Below are 14,974 nucleotides of genomic sequence, written 5' to 3'. Positions count from 1 at the left end.
AATTACCACAATGTCAGGGGCGAACCTTGCTGGGAGGTGAAGCGGTGTGCTCCCACCCCTGTTCCTTTTTAATAGTTCTCCCGTGAGTCATTGAGCTGACGAGCTGGTGGATGAAGCACCCGCATGCCTGTGAGAGGTACCAGACCTGAGAAAGATGTTGGAAGCCTACTCAGCAAACCCCACATTTGAAAGACTGTAATCTCTACCTATGACAGTTAAAGAACCAGAACCACGTGTCTAGAGATCAGCACTATCTGCGCCAACTGTGGTGAAACACTCGAACACTCGTGAAGCAAGCAAGTCACTGAAACTGCATTTATCACAATGCCAGGGGCGAAACTTGCTGGGAGGTGAAGCGGTGAGCTCCCACCACTGTTCCTGTTTAGTAGTACTCCCATGAGTCATTGAGCTGACGAGCTCGTGGATGAAGCACCCGCATGCCTGTGAGAGGTACCTGACCTGAGAAAGATGTTGGCAGCCTACTCAGCAAACCCCACATTTGAAAGACTGTAATCTCTACCTATGACAGTTAAAGTTCCAGAACCACGTGTCTAGAGATCAGCACTATCTGCGCCAACCGTGGCGAAACACTCGAACACTCTTGAAGCAAGCAAGTAACTGAAACTGCATTTACCACAATGCCAGTGGCGAACCTTGCTGGGAGGTGAAGTGGTGTGCTCCCACCCCTGTTCCTGTTTAATAGTACTCCATTGAGTCATTGAGCTGACGAGCTTGTGGATGAAGCACCCGCATGCCTATGAGAGGTACCTGACCTGAGAAAGATGTTGGCAGCCTACTCAGCAAACCCCACATTTGAAAAACTGTAATCTCTACTGATGATGGTTAAAGAACCAGAAACACGTGTCTAGAGATCAGCACTATATGCACCAACTGTGGCGAAAAATTAGAACACTCTTGAAGCAAGCAAGTAACTGAAACTGCATTTACCACAATGCCAGGGGCGAACCTTGCTGGGAGGTGGAGCGGTGTGCTCCCACCCCTGTTCCTGTTTAATAGTACTCCCATGAGTCATTAAGCTGACAAGCTGGTGGATGAAGCACCCGCATGCCTGTGAGAGGTACCTGACCTGAGAAAGATGTTGGGAGCCTACTCAGCAAACCCCACATTTGCAAGACTGTAATCTCTACCAATGACAGATAAAGAACCAGAACCACGATTCTAGAGATCTGCACTATCTGCGCCAACTGTGGCGAAACACTCGAACACTCTTGAAGCAAGCAAGTAACCGAAACTGCATTTACCACAATGCCAGGGGCGAACCTGGCTGGGAGGTGAAGCAGTGTGCTCCCAAGCCTGTTCCTGTTTAATAGTTCTCCTGTGAGTCATTGAGCTGACGAGCTGGTGGATGAAGCACCCGCATGCCTGTGAGAGGTGCCAGACCTGAGAAAGATGTTGGAAGCCTACTCCGCAAAGCCATCATTTGAAAGACTATAATCTCTACCTATGACAGTTAAAGAACCGGAACCACGTGTCTAGAGATCAGCACTATATGCGCCAACTGTGGCGAAACACTCAAACACTCTTGAAGCAAGCAAGTAACTGAAACGGCATTTACCATAATGCCAGGGGCGAACCTTGCTGGGAGGTGAAGCGGTGTGCTCACACCCTTGTTCCTGTTTAATAGTACCCCCATGAGTCAATGAGCTGACAAGCTGGTGGATAAGGCACCCGCATGCCTGTGAGAGGTACCTGACCTGAGAAAGAAGTTGAGAGCCTACTCAGCAAACCCCACATTTGCATGACTGTAAGCTCTTCTGATGACGGTTAAAGAACCAGAAACACGTGTCTAGAGATCAGCACTATCTGCGCCAACTGTGGCGAAACACTCGAACACTCTTGAAGCAAGCAAGTAACTGAAACTGCAATTGCCACATTGTCAGGGGCGAACCTTGCTGGGAGGTGAAGCGGTGTGCTCCCACCCCTGTTCCTGTTTAATAGTTCTCCCGTGAGTCATTGAGCTGATGAGCTCGTGGATGAAGCACCCGCATGCCTGTGAGAGGTACCAGACCTGAGAAAGATGTTGGAAGCCTACTCAGCAAACCCCACATTTGAAAGACTGTAATCTCTACCTATGACAGTTAAAGTACCAGAACCACGTGTCTAGAGAGCAGCACCATCTGTGCCAACTGTGGCGAAACAATCGACCACTCGTGAAGCAAGCAAGTCACTGAAACTGCATTTATCACAATGCCAGAGGCGAAACTTGCTGGGAGGTTAAGCGGTGAGCTCCCACCCCTGTTCCTGTTTAGTAGTACTCCCATGAGTCATTGAGCTGACAAGCTGGTGGATGAAGTACCCACATGCCTGTGAGAGGTACCTGACCTGAGAAAGATGTTGGCAGCCTACTCAGCAAACCCCACATTTGAACGACTGTAATCTCAACTGATGACGGTTAAAGAACCAGAAACACGTGTCTAGAGATCAGCACTATATGCGCCAACTGTGGTGAAACACTCGAACACTCTTAAAGCAAGCAAGTAACTGAAACTCCATATACCACAATGCAAGGGTGCGAACCTTGCTGGGAGGTGAAGCGGTGTGCTCCCACCCCTGTTCCTGTTTAATAGTTCTCCAGTGAGTCATTGAGATGACGAGCTCATGGATGAAGCACCCGCATGCCTGTGAGAGGTACCAGACCTGAGAAAGATGTTGGGAGCCTACTCAGCAAACCCCAGATTTGAAAGACTGTAATCTCTACTGATGACAGTTAAAGAACCAGAAACACGTGTCTAGAGATCAGCACTTTCTGCGCCAACTGTGGCGAAACACTCGAACACTCTTGAAGCAAGCAAGTAACTGAAACTGCATTTACCACAATGCAAGGAGCGAACCTTGCTGGGAGGTGAAGCGGTGTGCTCCCACCCCTGTTCCTGTTTAATAGTACTCCCATGAGTTATTGAGCTGACAAGCTGGTGGATGAAGCACCCGCATGCCTGTGACAGGTACCTGACCTGAGAAAGATGTTGGGAGCCTACTCAGCAAACCCCACATTTGAATGACTGTAAGCTCTACTGATGACGGTTAAAGAAACAGAAACACGTGTCTAGAGATCAGCACTATCTGCGCCAACTGTGGCGAAACACTCATGAAGCAAGCAAGTCACTGAAACTGCATTTATCACAATGCCAGGGGCGAAACTTGCTGGGAGGTGAAGCAGTGAGCTCCCACCCCTGTTCATGTTTAGTAGTACTCCCATGAGTCATTGAGCTGACGAGCTCGTGGATGAAGCACCCGCATGCCTGTGAGAGGTACCTGACCTGAGAAAGATGTTGGCAGCCTACTCAGCAAACCCCACTTTTGAAAGACTGTAATCTCTACCTATGACAGTTAAAGTTCCAGAACCACGTGTCTAGAGATCAGCACTATCTGCGCCAACCGTAGCAAAACACTCGAACACTCTTGAAGCAAGCAAGTAACTGAAACTGCATTTAACACAATGCCAGGGGCGAACCTTGCTGGGAGGTGAAGCGGTGTGCTCCCACCCCTGTTCTTGTTTAATAGTACTCCCATGAGTCATTGAGCTGACAATCTGGTGGATGAAGCACCTACATGCCTGTGAGAGGTACCTGACCTGAGAAAGATGTTGGGAGCCTACTGAGCAAACCCCATATTTGCAAGACTGTAATATCAACTGATGACAGTTAAAGAACCAGAACCACGTGTCAAGAGATCAGCACCTTCTGCGTCAACTGTGGCGAAAAACTCGAACACTGTTGAAGCAAGCAAGTAACTGAAACTGCATTTACCACAATGCCAGGGGCGAACCTTGCTGGGAGGTGAAGCAGAGTCCTCCCACCCCTGTTCCTGTTTAATAGTTCTCCAGTGAGTCATTGAGATGACGAGCTCGTGGATGAAGCACCCGCATGCCTGTGAGAGGTACCAGGCCTGAGAAAGATGTTGGCAGCCTACTCAGCAAACCCCAGATTTGAAAGACTGTAATCTCTACTGATGACGGTTAAAGAACCAGAAACACGTGTCTAGAGATCAACACTATCTGCGCCAACTGTGGCGAAACACTCGAACACTCTTGAAGCAAGCAAGTAACCGAAACTGCATTTACCACAATGCCAGGGGCGAACCTGGCTGGGAGGTGAAGCAGTGTGCTCCCACGCCTGTTCCTGTTTAATAGTTCTCCTGTGAGTCATTGAGCTGACGAGCTGGTGGATGAAGCACCCGCATGCCTGTGAGAGGTGCCAGACCTGAGAAAGATGTTGGAAGCCTACTCCGCAAAGCCATCATTTGAAAGACTATAATCTCTACCTATGACAGTTAAAGATCCGGAACCACGTGTCTAGAGATCAGCACTATATGCGCCAACTGTGGCGAAACACTCAAACACTCCTGAAGCAAGCAAGTATCTGAAACTGCATTTACCACAATGCCAGGGGCGAACCTTGCTGGGAGGTGAAGCGGTGTGCTCCCACCCTTGTTCCTGTTTAATAGTACCCCCATGAGTCAATGAGCTGACAAGCTGGTGGATAAGGCACCCGCATGCCTGTGAGAGGTACCTGACCTGAGAAAGAAGTTGGGAGCCTACTCAGCAAACCCCGCATTTGCATGACTGTAAGCTCTACTGATGACGGTTAAAGAACCAGAAACACGTGTCTAGAGATCAGCACTATCTGCGCCAACTGTGGTGAAACACTCGAACACTCTTGAAGCAAGCAAGTAACTGAAACTGCAATTGCCACATTGTCAGGGGCGAACCTTGCTGGGAGGTGAAGCGGTGTGCTCCCACCCCTGTTCCTGTTTAATATTTCTCCCGTGAGTCATTGAGCTGATGACCTGGTGGATGAAGCACCCGCATGCCTGTGAGAGGTACCAGACCTGAGAAAGATGTTGGAAGCCTACTCAGCAAACCCCACATTTGAAAGACTGTAATCTCTACCTATGACAGTTAAAGTACCAGAACCACGTGTCTAGAGAGCAGCACCATCTGTGCCAACTGTGGAGAAACACTCGACCACTCGGGAAGCAAGCAAGTCACTGAAACTGCATTTATCACAATACCAGGGGCGAAACTTGCTGGGAGGTTAAGCAGTGAGCTCCCTCCCCTGTTCCTGTTTAGTAGTACTCCCATGAGTCATTGAGCTGACAAGCTGGTGGATGAAGTACCCGCATGCCTGTGAGAGTTACCTGACCTGAGAAAGATGTTGGCAGCCTACTCAGCAAACCCCACATTTGAAAGACTGTAATCTCAACTGATGACGGTTAAAGAACCAGAAACACGTGTCTAGTGATCAGCACTATCTGCGCCAACTGTGGCGAAACACTCGAACACTCATGAAGCAAGCAAGTCACTGAAACTGCATTTATCACAATGCCAGGGGCGAAACTTGCTGGGAGGTGAAGCGGTGAGCTCCCACCCCTGTTCCTGTTTAGTAGTACTCCCATGAGTCATTGAGCTGACGAGCTCGTGGATGAAGCACCCGCATGCCTGTGAGAGGTACCTGACCTGAGAAAGATGTTGGCAGCCTACTCAGCAAACCCCAGATTTGAAAGACTGTAATCTCTACTGATGACAGTTAAAGAACCAGAAACACGTGTCTAGAGATCAGCACTATCTGCGCCAACTGTGGCGAAACACTCGAACACTCTTGAAGCAAGCAAGTAACTGAAACTGCATTTACCACAATGCCAGGAGCGAACCTTGCTGGGAGGTGAAGCGGTGTGATCCCACCCCTGTTCCTGTTTAATAGTACTCCCATGAGTCATTGAGCTGACAAGCTGGTGGATGAAGCACCCGCATGCCTGTGACAGGTACCTGACCTGAGAAAGATGTTGGGAGCCTACTCAGCAAACCCCACATTTGCATGACTGTAAGCTCTACTGATGACGGTTAAAGAAACAGAAACACGTGTCTAGAGATCAGCACTATCTGCGCCAACTGTGGCGAAACACTCGAACACTCATGAAGCAAGCAAGTCACTGAAACTGCATTTATCACAATGCCAGGGGCGAAACTTGCTGGGAGGTGAAGCGGTGAGCTCCCACCCCTGTTCCTGTTTAGTAGTACTCCCATGAGTCATTGAGCTGACAATCTGGTGGATGAAGCACCCACATGCCTGTGAGAGGTACCTGACCTGAGAAAGATGTTGGGAGCCTACTGAGCAAACCCCACATTTGAAAGACTGTAATCTCAACTGATGACGGTTAAAGAACCAGAAACACGTGTCTAGAGATCAGCACTATCTGCGCCAACTGGGGCAAAACACTCGAACACTCTTAAAGCAAGCAAGTAACTGAAACTGCATTTACCACAATGCCAGGGTGCGAACCTTGCTGGGAGGTGAAGCGGTGTGCTCCCACCCCTGTTCCTGTTTAATAGTACTCCTGTGAGTCATTGAGCTGACAAGCTCGTGGATGAAGCACCCGCATGCCTGTGAGAGGTACCTGATCTTAGAAAGATGTTGGCAGCATACTCAGCAAACCCCACATTTGAAAGACTGTAATCTCTACTGATGACGGTTAAAGAACCAGAACCACGTGTCTAGAGATCAGCACCTTCTGCGTCAACTGTGGCGAAAAACTCGAACACTCTTCAAGCAAGCAAGTAACTGAAACTGCATTTACCACAATGCCAGGGGCGAACCTTGCTGGGAGGTGAAGCAGAATCCTCCCACCCCTGTTCCTGTTTAATAGTTCTCCAGTGAGTCATTGAGATGACGAGCTCGTGGATGAAGCACCCGCATGCCTGTGAGAGGTACCAGGCCTGAGAAAGATGTTGGCAGCCTACTCAGCAAACCCCAGATTTGAAAGACTGTAATCTCTGCTGATGACGGTTAAAGAACCAGAAACACGTGTCTAGAGATCAGCACTATCTGCGCCAACTGTGGCGAAACACTCGAACACTCTTGAAGCAAGCAACTAACCGAAACTGCATTTAGCACAATGCCAGGGGCGAACCTGGCTGGGAGGTGAAGCAGTGTGCTCCCACGCCTGTTCCTGTTTAATAGTTCTCCTGTGAGTCATTGAGCTGACGAGCTGGTGGATGAAGCACCCGCATGCCTGTGAGAGGTGCCAGACCTGAGAAAGATGTTGGAAGCCTACTCCGCAAAGCCATCATTTGAAAGACTATAATCTCTACCTATGACATTTAAAGATCCGGAACCACGTGTCTAGAGATCAGAACTATATGCGGCAACTGTGGCGAAACACTCAAACACTCTTGAAGCAAGCAAGTAACTGAAACTGCATTTACCACAATGCCAGGGGCGAACCTTGCTGGGAGGTGAAGCGGTGTGCTCCCACCCTTGTTCCTGTTTAATAGTACCCCCATGAGTCAATGAGCTGACAAGCTGGTGGATAAGGCACCCGCATGCCTGTGAGAGGTACCTGACCTGAGAAAGAAGTTGGGAGCCTACTCAGCAAACCCCACATTTGCATGACTGTAAGCTCTACTGATGACGGTTAAAGAACCAGAAACACGTGTCTAGAGATCAGCACTATCTGCGCCAACTGTGGCGAAACACTCGAACACTCTTGAAGCAAGCAAGTAACTGAAACTGCAATTGCCACATTGTCAGGGGCGAACCTTGCTGGGAGGTGAAGCGGTGTGCTCCCACCCCTGTTCCTGTTTAATAGTTCCCCCGTGAGTCATTGAGCTGATGAGCTGGTGGATGAAGCACCCGCATGCCTGTGAGAGGTACCTGATCTGAGAAAGATGTTGGCAGCATACTCAGCAAACCCCACATTTGAAAGACTGTAATCTCTACTGATGACGGTTAAAGAACCAGAACCACGTGTCTAGAGATCAGCACCTTCTGCGTCAACTGTGGCGAAAAACTCGAACACTCTTGAAGCAAGCAAGTAACTGAAACTGCATTTACCACAATGCCAGGGGCGAACCTTGCTGGGAGGTGAAGCAGAGTCCTCCCACCCCTGTTCCTGTTTAATAGTTCTCCAGTGAGTCATTGAGATGACGAGCTCGTGGATGAAGCACCCGCATGCCTGTGAGAGGTACCAGGCCTGAGAAAGATGTTGGCAGCTTACTCAGCAAACCCCAGATTTGAAAGACTGTAATCTCTGCTGATGACGGTTAAAGAACCAGAAACACGTGTGTAGAGATCAGCACTATATGCGCCAACTGTGGTGAAACACTCGAACACTCTTAAAGCAAGCAAGTAACTGAAACTCCATATACCACAATGCCAGGGTGCGAACCTTGCTGGGAGGTGAAGCGGTGTGCTCCCACCCCTGTTCCTGTTTAATAGTTCTCCAGTGAGTCATTGAGAAGACGAGCTCATGGATGAAGCACCCGCATGCCTGTGAGAGGTACCAGACCTGAGAAAGATGTTGGCAGCCTACTCAGCAAACCCCAGATTTGAAAGACTGTAATCTCTACTGATGACAGTTAAAGAACCAGAAACACGTTTCTAGAGATCAGCACTATCTGCGCCAACTGTGGCGAAACACTCGAACACTCTTGAAGCAAGCAAGTAACTGAAACTGCATTTACCACAATGCCAGGAGCGAACCTTGCTGGGAGGTGAAGCGGTGTGCTCCCACCCCTGTTCCTGTTTAATAGTACTCCCATGAGTCATTGAGCTGACAAGCTGGTGGATGAAGCACCCGCATGCCTGTGACAGGTACCTGACCTGAGAAAGATGTTGGGAGCCTACTCAGCAAACGCCACATTTGCATGACTGAAAGCTCTACTGATGACGGTTAAAGAAACAGAAACACGTGTCTAGAGATCAGCACTATCTGCGCCAACTGTGGCGAAACACTCGAACACTCATGAAGCAAGCAAGTCACTGAAATTGCATTTATCACAATGCCAGGGGCGAAACTTGCTGGGAGGTGAAGCGGTGAGCTCCCACCCCTGTTCCTGTTTAGTAGTACTCCCATGAGTCATTGAGCTGACGAGCTCGTGGATGAAGCATCCGCATGCCTGTGAGAGGTACCTGACCTGAGAAAGATGTTGGCAGCCTACTCAGCAAACCCCACTTTTGAAAGACTGTAATCTCTACCTATGACAGTTAAAGTTCCAGAACCACGTGTCTAGAGATCAGCACTATCTGCGCCAACCGTGGCGAAACACTCGAACACTCTTGAAGCAAGCAAGTAACTGAAACTCCATTTAACACAATGCCAGGGGCGAACCTTGCTGGGAGGTGAAGCGGTGTGCTCCCACCCCTGTTCCTGTTTAATAGTACTCCCATGAGTCATTGAGCTGACAATCTGGTGGATGAAGCACCCACATGCCTGTGAGAGGTACCTGATCTGAGAAAGATGTTGGGAGCCTACTGAGCAAACCCCACATTTGAAAGACTGTAATCTCAACTGATGACGGTTAAAGAACCAGAAACACGTGTCTAGAGATCAGCACTGTTGGACCTGCGATGGGCAAGCCCAGCACAAAGGGGGGTAGCTTGGCTCGAGTGACAAGGCTGTAGAAGGCTGTTGTGTTAAGCCGGCTATGACCAAATAATAACTCCCTGCACACCACATAAAAAGAAGGACACCACACCACTGTTATAGAAAAATACGTTTCGTTTATGTAAAAGTTCTCTGGGTTGGAAGAAGTTCAATTAGTTAATCACATTCACCTTTCTTACATGGGTTTGATTAGCTGTGTACTGGTTGCGTAGGAATAAATGGTTGGACTCTAATAAATAAATATACTGGATAAATATCAGGATTCAATACATTTGGAATAAATATCAGCAATGACTGGAATAAATATCAGCCAAACATCACAGTTGCATAGCAAGTTAGATACCCTTCGTTTCACATAAATATCTCAGGGTCATACTGGTATCGCTGCCACCAATTAATCACTTTCAGGGTAAACACATTTAGATTGCCATTTAATGCGGAATGCGCGCTCTTACAGTTTTTGAAGTGTTCACAGGTTCGGGCTCTCTGGGCACAAGATACTCGTGATAATCCTTTAGTTGCACTTAAAGCATATTGCGCGTGTATCTGGAAGATAAAGACATACAATGACTACGGCAATTACACTCCGCGGCCAGCCGGTTTAATACTACTGCGGCCGGAGGAGTCTGTGCGCTTCTGTCAACGCAGGCGGGGTCTCCGAAGGCGGCTTCAGTTCACGAGTCCTCAGACCGTCGAACGGGCTGCCAGAGGGGTCAAACTACCTGCGCGCACAGTTCAAAATTGGAGCCGCACCTCAGTCCCGGAACAATGCGGCAACTTCAGGGGAAGAGACGGTCCCACCTCACTTTAGCTGCGCCAGTAAGTGCTCCAGTCAGTATGGCCCTTCTCCCAAGGGCGAAGGGGGGTTCCAGGGGCTCCGCGATCCTCCCTCCGATCTCACTCACGGGGGGGGCTCCCGCCCACAACAACAGTCCCGAAGTCACTCGGGCAGGGCAGAGACGGTACTCTCGCCCAAATGAAGGCCAGCCTTTCCCCGCCCCAGCGCAGCACCTCACCTTCTGTCCACGATCAGCGCTTCGACGGCGGTAGGTTCGGAGACGTCCGAACGCCCGCCAGGAGGCACTTAAGTTGAAGGGGCCCTGTCAAGGGTCGCAGTCGCGATCTCACCACTGGGGGAGGCGGGGAGGCTCTAACTATGGCCAAAGTCTCTGAGGGGCAATTGGGCACTCGCTGGCCAGGCGCTGAAGGCGAGAGGTCACTGCTCGCGCTTCTGACTGGAACGCCAGTCAGGGTCCACGCCAACAACCTCGGCTGTACTTCTGCCTGCGCTATCAGCTGCCTCAGGGGGGGGGGGAACAGGGCAGGTGTCAATCTGGTGTCAAGTCCTCTTCTATGTTTCTTCTCTTCTCCACTTTTTCTCATCATGGCCGCCAGGGACTGGGCCTTTTATAGCCAGTGCCCTGGGGTGCCAGCACGAGCCAGAAGGTTCTAGAACCTTCCCTGGCTGTGTCAATGACATGGCCCTTCCAAGGTGTCTTTTTGGTCATTAGGAGCCACCATACTGGGCTTCCTAAGGCAGCCATTTTGTGTACTTGTAACTTCTGAGGGGATTCCTGTCAGGTTTGCAGGTTACACAGAGTGCGCCAAAACCTCCAAAGGGTCAGAGGTCAGAAGGACTCCAATGGGAGTCACTCTCATAGGGGACAATGGTGTCCACCATTTTAGGGTTGACAACCTCAGTGTGTAATGCCACCGGTTCCGTCAGGCGCCTTGTACATAGGTGCCAGGAACTTGGTGAGCAACTGAGCGTCAAGGAGCATCTAGCCCCATGGGACAACACACAAAAAGGTCCTGGTAGACAAATAAAAAGCGACAAATTTTAGGAGGCACGGGGGAACAAAATAAATCATGGTGTGAGGGGACTCTCAGAAGCAGACAGGTCTAACACGCGTCCCCCCCAGCTGAAAGTGGGGAGAGCTACCCAACCCCTTGGGAGTCCTCAACACTAAGGCGGAAATACCTGGAGAGACCGTCTGCATTGGCGTGGTCAGCTCCGGGCCGATGTTCCACCCGAAAGTCCATTCCCTGTAGGGAGATAGACCACCTCAACAGTTTTGGGTTTTCCCCCTTCATCTGCATGAGCCAACGAAGGGGTCGGTGGTCTGTCTGAACCAGGAAGTGCGAACCAAACAGGTATGGTCGCAGCTTCTTCAGTGCCCAGACCACCGCAAAGGCTTCCCGCTCAATGGTACTCCATCTCTGTTCCCGGGGAAGTAGTCTCCGTGACAGGAAGATCACGGGCTGAACCAGACCCTCTTCATTGAGTTGCGATAGCACCGCCCCAATGCCAATGTCGGATGCATCTGTCTGGACAATGAACTCCTTCGAGAAGTCTGGAGCCTTCAAAACTGGAGCGTTGCACAATGCCTGTTTCAGAGTGTCGAAGGCTCGTTGGCAAGCCTCGGTCCAGATGACTCTCCTGGGTTGCTTCTTGGCCGTGAGTTCAGTAAGGGGAGCCACGATAGTGCCATACCCCTTCACGAACCGTCTGTAGTAACCTGTGAGGCCCAGGAAGGCTCGGACCTCAGTCTGGGTCTTGGGGGGTTCCCAGGCCACGATTGCCTCAATCTTTGCCTGAAGGGGTTGCACCGTTCCCCGGCCCACCAAGTGACCTAAGTACACCACCGACCCCTGCCCAATCTGACACTTGCTGGCCTTGATCGTCAGACCAGCTTGTTCCAGGGCCTGGAGAACGTCTTGCAGGTGCTGCAAGTGATCCTCCCAACTGCTACTGAAGACAGCAATGTCGTCAAGGTAAGCAGCAGAGAAGGATTCCTTCCCAGTGAGGATCATGTTCACCAGCCGCTGGAAGGTTGCAGGAGCGTTCTTGAGCCCAAAGGGCATCACACAGAACTGGTAGTGTCCATCAGGTGTGGAGAAGGCTGACCTTTCCCTCGCTCCACCAGTCATAGGAATCTGCCAGTACCCTGCTGTGAGGTCAATGGTACTCAGATATTGGGCAGCTCCCAACCGGTCAATTAGTTCATCCGCCCGAGGGATCGGATGAGCATCGGTCTTCATGACCGAATTAAGTCCTCGATAGTCCACGCAGAATCGCAATTCTGGCGTGGTGCCAGGTGGTGCAGCTTTAGGAACTAAAACCACCGGGCTAGACCAAGGGCTATTTGAAGGTTCAATAACTCCGAGCTCCAGCATCTTAGCTACTTCACTTCGGATGCTGGCCTTCACCTTGTCCGACAGCCGGTAGGACTTAGACTTCACAGGTGGGCTGTCGCCGGTGTCCACATCATGAACACACAGATGGGTCTTACCCGGGACAAGGGAGAACAGAGGAGAGAATGACCCCAGAACCTGGCGGCATTCCTCCTGCTGCTCCGGAGTTAGGGATGGTGAGAGTTTCACTCCCTCCAATGACCCATCCTTTTCTTGAGACGCCAACAGGTCGGGGAGAGGCTCAGTGTCCTCTTCCTCCGATCCATCAGTCACCAGGATCAACATGACTTCGGGCCTCTCATAGTGGGGCTTGAGGCGATTGGCATGCAGCACCCGACGTGGATGCCGTGGGGTCTTGACGTCCACCAGGTAGGTAGACTTGCCCATCTTTTCCAATACCTCATATGGGCCTGTCCAACGGTCCTGAAGAGCGCTTAGCTCTCCCGGTTCCATCACCCACACCTTCTGTCCAGGCTCCAGCTCCACTGGGTGAGCGTTGTGGTCATACCACGCTTTCATCACTGCCTGGCTGGCTTCCAAGTTGTCAGAAGCTTGCTTCCACAACTTAGCCATTTGGCTCCGGAAGGCCAGCATATAGCTCACCACGTCCTGGGGAACTTTCCGGGGAGACTTTTCCCATGAGTCCCTCACCAGGCTGAGAGGTCCACATACAGGGTGCCCATACAGAAGCTCGAAGGGGCTAAAGCCCACTCCCTTCTGTGGCACTTCCCTGTAGGAAAAAAGTAAGCAGGGTAGGAGGACGTCCCATTTCCTCCGCAGGCTTTCGGGTAGACTTCTGATCATACCCTTCAACGTCTTGTTGAACCTTTCCACAAGGCCATTGGCCTGTGGGTGATAAGGAGTGGTGAACCGGTAGGTCACTCCACACTCCTTCCACATTGCCCGCATGTATGCTGACATGAAGTTGGTTCCCCTATCAGACACAACTTCCTTGGGGAAACCCACTCGGGTAAAGATCCCCATCAGGGCCTTTGCCACCACCGGTGCAGTGATGGTTCTCAGAGGAATTGCCTCTGGATACCTTGTGGCATGATCCACCAGTACCAGGATAAACCTGTGACCGGATGTTGTCGGTGGATCTAAGGGCCCAGCAATGTCGATGCCCACCCTTTCAAAGGGGGTGCCAACGACGGGAAGTGGTTCCAGTGGAGCCTTCAGCTTCGTCCCTGTTTTCCCACTGGCTTGGCATGACACACACGACCGACAATATGCGTCGGACGCCACCCTCATTCGAGGCCAATAAAAGTGGAGGACAAGCCTGGCAAAGGTCTTGTCCTGACCCAAGTGTCCTGCCAAGGGAATCTCATGAGCCAACTCTAACAGGAAGGCTCGGTAACACTGTGGGACTACCAGGGCCCGTGACAATCCGTGCACTGGCGCCCTGGGTTCACTGTAGAGGAGGCCATCCTCCCAGTAAATACAATAGTTCCCAGACTCGTTACCCGCTGCTTGGGCTTCAGCCTGTTGCCTCAGACCCTTGAGGGTGGGACATTCCCTTTGTCCCCTGCTCAGTTCCTCCCTGGACGGACCTCCCTCCACTCGCCAATCAGCGGTGATAGGTAAGTTCTCCAACGGAACCATGTCCTCCTCCGTGGACTCCGGGTCCACCTCCGTAGGTGGCCTATCCGTCTCACGGGGCACGGACGTCGAGGCAGGCTCCTCCTGTCCTCGGCATGCTCCCTCATCAGCAGCTACGGGGTGGGCCATTGTTCCAGACTCCGACCCCTGCGACTTCTCCTCCCGAGCAGTTGTCGACCTGGTACTCACACAGGCTCAATCAGGTGTACCCAGCATCTCCGAATGGGTCCGGTATTCCACCTCCTTCCAAGCATTGTGCTCCATATCATTGCCCAGCAAACAATCGACTGGCACGGCGGGGCTTACGGCGACTCGAAGTGGACCTGCAACCCCTCCCCACTCAAAGGGAACCTCGGCCACAGGATAGTGGCCCATTCTGCCGTCAGCCAGTGCGGCTGGATGAAGTACGCCCGGAACCACCTGCTCCGAGGACACCAGTTGACTCCTTACCATAGTCATACTGGCTCCTGTATCTCTCAGAGCTTACCCTCTATGGCCATTGATGGTGACCCACTGCCCATACTTGGTAGTATTCGAGGGCACCTGGATCTTTGGAACCATCTCCCGATCACCCAGGGACACTAAGGTGACTCCCGCCCACTCCCTTCCCTCACTTAAGGGCATCTCCTCCCCGAGCGCTACACTAGCGACTCCCGGGGCCTTTCCTCCAGCGGGAGGGGGTGGTCTCTTTGGGCATTTCGGGTCTCTTTTGTAATGTCCAATACCACCGCACTCAAAGCAATGGACAACCCTTGGCTGCTGACTCTGGCCAGGGTTA

Source organism: Triturus cristatus, chromosome 1_1, assembly GCF_964204655.1.
Source record: "Triturus cristatus chromosome 1_1, aTriCri1.1, whole genome shotgun sequence".
Taxonomy (NCBI): Eukaryota; Metazoa; Chordata; class Amphibia; order Caudata; family Salamandridae; genus Triturus; species Triturus cristatus.
The sequence above is the reverse complement of the archived record's forward strand: the minus strand, read 5'-3'. Positions refer to the sequence as shown.